A 7764-nucleotide genomic window follows, 5' to 3' on the forward strand; every position below is an offset into this window, starting at 1 on the left:
TAAGATTATGCCTAATAAAAGGCTTAATTAGCCATGGCAGAAGGGGATAAGCTGGATCGCACAGTACCAAGAGGTATATTACAGCCTTCAATTTCCACAGGGCACTAAAATTGTAAAAAATGTACTTTAGTTACCACTACTTGACAGTTACCCATTTGGCACCAAATTAGATTTGAGTTAACAATACTATGGTTTACACAAAATATTTACCTTGGGTAAAGTGTGTTGCAATCTAAACAATCCAGATTGTTTAAATGTAGAGGCATTATGTAGGCAGTTTGACATTAATCTTTATACAAAAAAACGCTTTTTATTTACCAGCATTTGCGATTCGTATAATCTTTATGGCCCTCTGCTGGGGCAGTATATGAGAACCGTCAATAGATTCCATAACCTATTAAATAAGCTTTAAAGTCATGGTTTAAAAGTTTTTAAATGTTTTGTTAAAAGATAAATTTCAACCTGTAGAAAATGATTGCGACTTTGTATTCGCATCGCAATCTCTTTTGCTTCAGTTTCATCAGGCCACAGATTGACGTCGTTTCAATTTTTTTCTCCAAACCTACAAAAATTAGGTCTGTTACTCGTGACCGACGGTCAAATTTGTCAATTTTTTTTTTTACAAATTTAATATTTTTGCGTAAAACACGCAACCACTTTTAATTTTAAAGAAATGTTAAGAAAGCTAAACAGTTTTTTTTATTATGGTTTATTTTTTTATAATAAACAGGCAAATAAATAAAAAATTAAATTAACTAAAAAAAAATATCAAAAATAAAAACAATTTGCAGTACAGAAAACAAGTAAAATTAAATCGTATTCAACGACCTAACGTACAAAGGTGCGTAGAAAAAAAAAGATTAAAATTACAGCGTGGTCAACCAAGTAACGTACAACGGTACGTCAAAACGCGGGGAAATTACAAAATTTTCAAAAACAAAGAATATCGCAATTTATCGTGCAAGTAGGCAGAGCAAAGAAACATAGGTTTCAAAACATATAGTGGCCAGGTGAATTAATCGGTGTTGGAAGATCTATTTTTTTACAATATCTGCAAATGTGTATTCCAACACGCCCGTGTGGTCTGGCCACTTCCAACATCGACCAGCGCGCGTCATGCAGCTGATGACGTAGCGACCCCCAACAATATTTTTAATCTTGCCCGGGTACTCATTTGCACCAAACAAAATTAAAACATAGTATCCTATAGTACACTCTGACACCGATGTGGTTACTTCACTTTCTTCCGCTTCCTCAACTTCTCCAACATACTTATCTGAACTAAGAAGAAGGGACACAGCGTTTCCATTTACAACTTGAAAAAAATGTTTTCGCTGAATCCCTTTTTCTTTTTCTGCTTTATTAAAAATATTTTCAACTTGCAAAGTCTTATTTACGTTATTAATATCTTGTTGAGTGATTTTCTCAACCAAGATATTCGAGGTGCGGCAAAACCGCTTGCCACACAGCTCTCTTACAAGCGCCACCAATGCCATCAACTGGACCCTTGCCATGGGACGTCGCAAACAGATTTCAGTTGATGCAAAATCCAAAATGCCGTTGCAGGCATGGCAATGCGGCCTTTATAAAACGGTTTTTGAATTGTGACGCGGGCCCGTCAGACCAGATATTAACAAGTTTAAAATTGGGAGGCACCGCCTCCAAAGCCTTGACCAAATAGGCCACCACGGCATCCTTTGAGTGCGCAAGGCAATCAGACACCAGTATTCGACTGTAAAGCTGTCCACTATAGTGAACAGCAACACCTGGTGCTGATGCCAATGCGCACTCTGAATTTCATCTTGTTACACAAGTAAAATTCTCTGCGAAATCCACTTGAATTAAAGCGTTTCCCTCAATTAATTGGTCTTTACTAATCCTGTACTCTTTCGCCTGCTCTCGTTTAACGAACACATGTTGCATAAAATTTGGGAGCATTTCAACAGTGTACTCCACCAAATCGCCAACGGTGTCCTTTTCCCCAATTTTTTTGATTTTATCTCCGACATAAGCCCATTGCAGCCACCTTGTTTCTATATGAAGAGACGATTCCTCTACAGAAATCAATCCTAAAATTGTTTTTCCATTTTTGCAATTCTCGCATTTTCCCTCCCAGCAGTCGCGAAGTTCGATTTTACATACCAAGATGCTGGGAAAACTTGATGTGTACTTCGGGATTGAGATTATATTTTTATTTAGGGCGTCCAAAGCCAAAATTACATTTTCGTGGTAGCTAAAAATAAAGTAAGTTTCGTTTTAAAGTATTCAATTTTAAACTAAAATAAATTTCGTTAATTTTTTGAAACCCTCGTACCGACAAAGACACACGTTGTGTGGTAATTGCGTTCTTAGTTTGGTATGCTTTGGGCGCAAACTTGCTTTTTCCAATTTTTATATCGGGATATCTTTCTTTAAAATAAATGAAAGTCTCCCTTACGGTAGTTGTTAAATGCCGTGCCTAAATAAAAAATTAAATTTAAATTTTTATGATTTGGTAAACTTTTATTTTAAAAACAAATTAACCTGAATTTTTAATTTTTCGCCATCCTGGCGAAGTATAACATAGTCTTTTCGCCCTGGTACCTGCCTTGTTGACACATCGTCGTTAGTGTAAAAGTTTGCCACGATTTTTTGGGTTTCCTCCGAAATCCCTGCAGAAGATTCTTTTTTTCCTTCATTTAGCTCAAGTTGTGGCGATATTTGGGACAATACGTCCGAAACAACTTGTTTTTTCTTCCTTGGAGAATGGGAAAGAGCCTCAAACAGGAAAATCCCCCTTGGTCTTATATAAATGTACTTCAAAGTTTTCCTCTTCATTAGTTTCTTGATTTTTTTTAATTCCTTTCGCTTCCACCTTCTTGCTTTTGCTTTAAAACATCTCGCCTCTTTCGCCAACTTCTGTTGGCAAGGAGACAAAGCTGCCTCCCTTGCCCTTTCTTTTAATTTCTTTATAATCTCCACTTTCCCTCTTCTTTTTAAATAATTTCTTCGCCTCCCGGCATTCGTTAACGGCATTTTAAAGTTTAAAAAACGAACCAAAAATTGTAATTAAAATAGAAACGAATGAGATAATTTAATTTTGCGCGCTTTTGATCTACCGCAGCCTTCCGGCTAAAATAATTAAAAAAATTGACATTTTTAAAATAGAAAGATTTAAATATCTAAATTATTTCACGCTTTAAATACTTTTATTTCCGACAATGATTAAAAAAACGTAACTCTTTTTCGACACAATACTTGTATTAACTATATACTTTATGCAGTTTGTTTAAACTGGAAATGGTTAATAATTTGGTGTTAACAACTTATTTTGTAACTTTTTTAGTCAAATTAGAATTTTACAGCCAATGTTTGTAACGTCATAACGCACTTACTTGTTAACAAACAAGTGCTATTTCAGTTTTTTAACAACACTTTTTTTTTAATAATATAAAAAATATTAACTTGGAATTTTTGCGTGACCGACGCTCATTTAAAAAAAAAACTTTTTTTTCGTAATAGTTATTCAATTTTTAATTTTTTGGGCATTTTTTTAGTACGATAGTAGTTGCCCAGAATCAAAAAACAACAACGTTTTTAGCTTGTAGAGCGAAAACTACTACTTTTTGTGACCGACGCTCTTTAAAAAAAACTGCGATACATTGTAATGGATTAAAAACGTTTTTTAGAGTTTAAAAATACAACAAAAAGACAACCAGTACTTTAATAGATAACGTAGAATATAATATTTATAACCATTTTAAAATTTAAAGGTTTGTCTAAAAAAACGAGTAAAAGTGTAAGAGTAAAATTAATGCTGTTTTTTGTGTAATTTTTTCGCTCTACCTAAAAACGTATTTTTTGTACTTTTTAGGTAGTATAAAAAGTAAAATAAGGTTTTTAATTAAACTTAAGCCTATAAGCCGCCATAAAATTATAATAAAAACTCATTTGTGGAATTTTTATATTATTTGTCCAGTTTTGGTGGAACTACCTACCCATATGATAAATGATGGGCGGCGAACAAAATTAAAAACATATTGTTATGTCTGTGTGTATCGAAGTCATTGATGGACAAGAGTCAAAACATTACAAGATAAGAAAACAAGACTAAGCTAAAAAACAAGTTGCGTTACCATGCATGATATGGCTTTACAGTTAATACAGCCGACATCTTTTGCAAGAAATATATGATTAATTTAAATTCACTAATGAAGAAGGTGACAACTATAGGCATGTGTTCACGAAGTTTAAATTTTTGTCAGCCAATGAAAAATGTTCTTTTTGAAACATTTAAGTTTTCTAAGAGATACCAAAGGTGGTAAACCTTTTGACAGATAAGTGAGTGACATAAAAGGGCTTATGAATGGTTGTGAGTTTGGAGATCAAGCTTAGGAATTAACGATAATTGTTTAAGAGAATATAAACTGATTCCACAAGATTTAATTAAAATGGGCTAAGCAAATATATATATATATATGCAATGAGCGAAAAAAACAGCCTCTGTCCTACAAGTTTAAGATATAACGATAAGAATTCAAAGACGAAGCGTCCATGTTAAACAACTTTTTATTCTTGTAAAAACCAACAACTAACAGTCCTTTATTTAATAAATTTGCTACAGTTCGCTTTATACAATGTTAACTTTTTCTTTGAAACTGTAATCTTATTTACGTACCTATGAATGTATAATGTATTAACTAAACTAAAACATATATACACTGGCGTCGATCCTGGGGGTAGAGATACCTCAATTTTTAATTTTAGTAAGTGCTGAATATATGTGGCACTCTTAGAATATTTGCAAAATTTTGCATTTTTGGCGTAAAAATTTATATGTATATACGCAATCTAAAAAATTTCACGATAATAAATACTTGTTTTTTTGCAACGCCTGTAATGCGTTACAGCTGATTAAATCATTTAACCTTCTGGCGGTTGCATGGAAATTTACTTTGCAAGAAACAAAAGTTTTTTTTATGAAGTGTAAAAAATAACGTTAAAGAGGTGTTTCTATAAATTTGTTAGTTCTGTTAATAATTTTGAAGTGAAATGTGCATGTATATTATTTTTTTATGAAACCGTATATCAATAAATAATTGGTTTATCTTTTCTGTATTACTACAACTTTCTGCTTTAAATTTTTTAGTAAACTCACTAATCACATATCCTTTTACTAGATGACGTATTTTATGACAAGAGGTAGTTTAAAGGTCACAAAGCTTTTTGTTAATGGTGCAATAGGCAAAAAATTATATTTGTTAATATAAACTGGGTTCATGCTGCCGTCCCCACCAAAGCGGATACGTAAAAACGATGAAGTTCATCAGGGCTCTGTACCTCTGCTTCAGATCCCTGCCCCTCCGAGGGAAAGTTATGCTTTACGTATTTTCTTTTATATTGGACGAAACAGCAGATATTTAAAACAAAGAGCAGTGCAGTATTTGTGTTAGATTTTGCACAAAAGAATTTAAAATAGAGGTGTATTTTGGGTTTTACGAAACCCAGTCCACTGATGCAGCCACGCTATTTTGAATTGCAAAGGACACTGTTCTTTGGATGGGCTGGCTTTTTTTTTGCTGAGAGGACGAGGCTATGTTAGAGCTAGCAACATTTCAGGTAAGCTAAGCGGCCTTCGGCATAGAATACGGTGCCAAAATCCAAAAGTTCCTTTTAAGTACTATAACGGACATTTGCTGGACTTAGTTTGTCAAGATGCTTGTAAAAAAATGTTCATGTTTTCCAAACACTTGAGTTACTAACCCAGTAGTCAGTTTTATTCGGGAATCACCGAAACGTCTATTTTTTTGAGGCGATTGTTGCCAAAAACGACAACGGTTTTGGGAGTTTGCTCCGTCCCTTCTGCCCAACTCGCTCGCTATTGCGACTGCAATGCATTTACATTGGCCTGAAAAATTATGAAAGATTTTTTTGACCAAATTTACAAAGACAATACTCAATTAAGTAAAATCGATCAACTATATACTTCCTCCCCATATCTTTTTTATATTTGTCTTCTGCAGCGTATTCTTTCAACCATTGATCCAATACACAAAACAGTACAGGGAAAAAACGTAACCACTGGTTACGTTATGGATTCCCTCGAAACTTTGTGTACCATAATGGAAGCCGACGAAAAATTACCCAAAAATTTTAATTCCCTTTTTCCACGAGTGCAAAAAGCAGGTGACAGCATCGAAATTGGATCTACCTTGCGTGCCAAGGCGGTCAAGGGCTCTAGGCCAACGGACTTCTTTCAATATGGAAAGCAATATCTTCCAACTTTTCAGCCAAGTCTATTGCAAGATATTTTTAAGCACTATTCAAAGTGCTAGGTCGATTACCAGAGGGACTTTCTCGCCTTTGCCTTGCAATTTCAAAAATTGCTGGAGGACCCAAATATAAAAGCCTCTGAATTCGACGAGGTAAATGCATTTTACGATGGTGATTGGTCCACCTATATTAAAAGTGGTTTGCGCGAATTTGCTTTGCGTGATATGGATCCGAATCTATTTGCAGCCCTCGTGACTTATTTGATACTTCCTACATCGACATGCGAGGCTGGAATGTCGTTTAGTTTGCTTCACAGAATAAAACCTACCTGCCAAACACTCAAACTCAGCAACGTCTTAACAACCTTGCTGTAATGGCTACCTACCAAGAATACGCAAAATCCATTCCAGTCGAGCTATCAATGGCGGCATTTATAGATGAAAATTCGATGCCATGGGCCAATTTGGCGTAAGGATTGCAATTTCACTTCACTTTTTGTTCATAGTTTTAATTTAACGTTGTTTAAAATAAATGATTCTTTAAGTTTATTATTGTTTTCTACTAAAAAAAGGTTGGTTTAAATGGCATATTCTGCGCCCACGTTGTAGATTGTGTAAAAGGTAATAATTGTAGGTAATAATTGTACTTCCGTTGGTTAAAGACCAACGTGGTCTGTTGTCTTTACATTAAGATTATGACTATGTAAAGTCAAGGTAAACCAAATATAAGCCTTTAAAAACGTTTTTTTAGAAGAGAAGTAATTATTTTTGGCATCCCTAACATTAGTAAAAAAAATAATTTGGTTGTTATGTTTTTGGCATATGTAATTCCACTCTTTCTTGACTTTTTGAAATATTACTGTATAAAACAAATGTGAAAATTAAAATTTATTGCTTTCCATTACTAAACGTATAAAAGTATTTTCTTAATATTATCCAAAACATTTCTTTCCCGTTTGCCTTCATTTGTTATAGAATCATACATTATTACTTTACATTAAATAAAGTCAATTACCTAAAAATGAAATTATGCTTAGGCCTATATTAAAAAAACGGAATTGTACAACAAAAGAAAAATATAGAAAGTAAGTAAAATAACTTACTATTATTATCCAAGAAAAATGTTGCCATTATGCAAGTCTTATAAAACATTTGCATGACCTGTAACAAAACTATTTATTAATAAGCCAATATTAAGAAAAAATTTAAAATAAAACTCAAAATGGGGTTTCTTTCTGCTGTTCGAAATCGACCTTTTATAAACCGCTCGAAACCATACAGCATGGAAATTGCCATAAAAATGTTGTTCATCTGAAAATCGGTTTAATAATACTTGCTTTAAAAAAGTGAACAACCCAACCACGTTAATACAAAACTTTGCCCTAGGCTATACCTGTTGTACCACACTTGCCACAAATGCATCCATGACCTAAGAAGTAATTATACTAAATTAAATTAAATAATGTTTAGTTAACGCATTACCTACCTGATATATAAGAGATCATAATTGTAA

Source organism: Corella eumyota, chromosome 6 (genome assembly GCF_963082875.1).
Source record: "Corella eumyota chromosome 6, kaCorEumy4.1, whole genome shotgun sequence".
Lineage (NCBI taxonomy): Eukaryota > Metazoa > Chordata > Ascidiacea > Phlebobranchia > Corellidae > Corella > Corella eumyota.